Source organism: Globicephala melas, chromosome 7 (assembly GCF_963455315.2).
Source record: "Globicephala melas chromosome 7, mGloMel1.2, whole genome shotgun sequence".
Classification (NCBI taxonomy): domain Eukaryota; kingdom Metazoa; phylum Chordata; class Mammalia; order Artiodactyla; family Delphinidae; genus Globicephala; species Globicephala melas.
This window is the reverse complement of record NC_083320.1, coordinates 61501101-61504580: the sequence shown is the minus strand read 5'-3', so window position 1 is coordinate 61504580 and position 3480 is coordinate 61501101. Positions and strand designations below refer to the sequence as shown.

Here is a 3480-nt window from a genome sequence, read left to right as displayed (position 1 = left end):
TATTCTTCATGGCACATATTTTGGGGGTCCACTAGCCCTTTCATTCATTCAAGTTGTCAAATATTTATTGAGCACTTACAGTGTACCAGGCACAGGGTTAGGTGCTAATATAGAGTACAGAATAAAGCAGACCTATTCCCCGCCTTCTTGGAACTTACATTTCATAGTGGGAGACATATGATAAACAATCATACACACACAAATAAATATATATTTATATTCATCATAGTCTCCTCTCCCCAGGTACTGATGTGATATTTTTTAAATGGGTATATTGTTTATAATCTATATAGATGCATTTTGAAGGTAATACCAATGAACCATTCACAGAAATTCAAAAAATGAAATTGTCAGTTTAAATAAAGAATAAGATTTTAAATGTGGAACTAGAAGAGCCCTTAGGAATAACTTATTTCAATCCCTTCATTTTATAGATGAGGAAAACTAGAGCCCAGAATACTACAGAAATTTACCCAATTGTGTGTGTGTATGTGTGTGTGTGAGTGTGTGTGTGTGTGTGCGTGCGCGCATGCATGCATGTGTGTGTATCAGAGAGACCAGAGAGGAAGATCAGGGATCTTGAGGCAGGAGTTAGAATCCAGACTTCCCTTCCCCTAGTCAGTGCTTTCCACATTCCTGGGTTCCATATGAGAGGAGTTGTAAGAGTCTGTTTATATAACAGTGAGTTATAATCATCACACTTTTTTTTTTTTTTTTTTTTTTGCGGTACGCGGGCCTCTCACTGTTGTGGCCTCTCCCGTTGTGGAGCACAGCCTCCGGATGCACAGCCTCAGCGGCCATGGCTCATGGGCCCAGCCACTCTGCGGCATGTGGGAACTTCCCAGATCGGGGCACGGACCCGCGCCCCCTGCATCGCACGCGGACTCTCAACCACTGTGCCACCAGGGAAGCCCCCATCACACTTTTATACAGTGTGTTCCAATTTCTGGAAATTGGGGCACAGCACAGTTGATTTTTCCAAACTTTGCTCCATGAAACATTACTAGATGTTAATAGGTTATCACTTTTTAAATTTCTCGGTCACAGTAGCTTAGGAAACTGAATTCTCCCCCCATACACCCTACTTTAGAAACCCATAAATTCATATTGTGATTGTGAAAGATCATTCTGCAGTAAGGAAACCTCTTAAACTATGTATAGTTCAGCATTTCCCAAACTTATTTGACTACAGGATCTATTTTGAATTATTTAACAACGTGATTAATGTGCTGGGTGGGAAGTAGAGCCTTCGCATCAACTTGGTTGGCTACTTGGTAAAGTCTGTGAATGCCAATAGTAAACTAGATTGGATCACACAACTTTAAAAGGGGCAGTTTCTTGGGTCTTAGCATCTCAGGCTGACTGTGGGTGTATGAGCAGCACCTGGTAGAATGCATTTCCTTAAGTTGACCATATCCTTCTAACCAAGGACTGGAATGGAAAACAATGGAATCTTAATTAAAGAGTATTTTCTGATCCATTTTTGGAGGAAAGCAACCCTCTTTAAGTTTTTTTTTTTAATTATCATTTTCAGGCCTTCTAAAAATTATTATTATCATTTTTAGGCATTCACAAGCCCAGAGTTCTTCAAAAGGGTGTGATGTCTTCGCGGGACATTCAAATAAGGTAGAAGGACATCTTGATTCTGAAGTAACTGTGTATCCTTATTACAGACTCATCCAAGTCCATGGTCGTGGTGCCTGTCTATGGCGGCTTGGTCAGGCCATCCAAACATGAACTGTTAGTGATAGTTCGAAGACTTTGAGACAAAAGCCCAGCTTGCTAAAGAATTTTGGTTCAGCAGAGAGACAGGGAGGTACAGTGAAGAGAGAATCAAAAGCCTGGGAATTTGCTGCTGAGAATAAATGCTAGCTGCTCCCTGAGGTGATTTGTCTGTGCACTCCACTCTCTACAGATGTTAGAGCCTCTTTTTGAGTAAGGACCTGAGGTTCTTTGGTAGCACTTTGATATCCTGCTCGAATTCAATATGTGAAATGGAGGCGTCTCTCTGTGACTTGGAGCCCACAGCAGGCTTTGAAGTCTGATCCAATTTTTACTGCCTACTATTTGATGTTGAAAGGATGAAATGAAGAAAATGTACAGTTTTTGCCAGTAACTCTGCTGAGCATATGTAAGATTAAAAAACAAAATCCTTTGGATGATATACTTAGAAATGTTAAGTAGATTAATACCTTCCTATAGGTTTTCTTTTTTCTTTCTTAGGGATAAAAATTAGTATAGGAGAAAATCAGCACATAGCTGTTTTCTATATGGACTATAATTAATTTAAGAGGGGGCTAGGTTGGCTTGTTCAGAGGAAGAAATAAATGGATGAAGCAAAAGGTGTTGAGACTTTGCAGGTAATTGCCCCAAGGAGAGGACCTCTACTCCATTCTGCTGCAAGACACGTGCAACTAACCACATGATCCCAATATACTTAGATTTTTCCCTAGTACCGTTGAGGTTAAGGGTCCCTTAGTTAAATGGAAGCCAAGTTCTGAGGCTGCCTCATCAGAGGATAAAAATAATGTTTCTTTTACTGGGTCTTTCTGAAGCACTCAGTTTCTGGGACTGAGTCTGTGTCTTCTCAGACATGCCATGCTGCTCCACATCGCCCAGGACTGAGACCCTCGAGGGGAGCCCCTGCAAAATCTGGTAAGAAGAACATTTTGCATTGCAAGCTGTTTCTACCATTTGCATGCTTTTGTACTTTTTAATGAGTTGTTTAGGCAGGACTGTGTAGAAGGCAGATAGTAATATAATATAACCTAAGTAATAACCTAAGTAATAACCTAAGTAAGTAATATAACCTAATGTTAGCAGAAAGTTCAGGTTTGGGAAGCCATAAAGACTGGAAACAAAACTTGCATTAAAAGTAGCAGTTTATCACCCACCTGTGCCACTGAAGTTTACTTATTTGAAGGAAGAAAATGAATATCAAAGGCCATACTTTTCCCTTTACTTGTAAGAACCTCAAATTAGGAAACTGCTTTAAAACTTTATTTTCTAGTGCTCGCTTAGGCAGCACATATACTAAAATTGGAACAGTACAGAGAAGATTAGCGTGGCCCCTGCGCAAGGATGACACGCAAATTTGTGAAGCATTCCATATGTTTAAAAAACCTTTATTTTCTTAAAAGAAAGATAAATAATTGACCAGCTTTCAGTGGAGCAGACAGTTCAGGGTCAAAATCTAGGGCTTGGTAAAGACTATGGATTTAGAGAGAAGTTCTGCCCTTTTGGCAACACGGCTGTTCTTCCAGCAAGAATGTAGACATCTTGCCACACTTTTATGGAAAATAGAATTTTTGGCCCCTTTTCTAAATTATTCGCTACAGAATATGGTAAAAAGTCAGTTTGGGGCCATATGTATGGCTATAATCAATACTTCTGGAAGATAAAATAGAAGCATGATCATAAGAAATATTTATGAACCAGGAAATACTAAGCACAAGGTGGATTCATTCCAAAGGAAAAAAT

General features: G+C 39.6%; 1 non-coding gene across 1 annotated transcript; it reads left to right on the top strand.

Annotated features, from left to right (window-relative positions):
• The first annotated feature begins 3009 nt into the window (after positions 1–3009).
• LOC115851112 (U6 spliceosomal RNA) lies at positions 3010–3116 on the top strand. The gene has a single exon (XR_004038614.1). It is a non-coding gene; the product is annotated as a U6 spliceosomal RNA (small nuclear RNA).
• Positions 3117–3480: the final 364 nt, after the last annotated feature.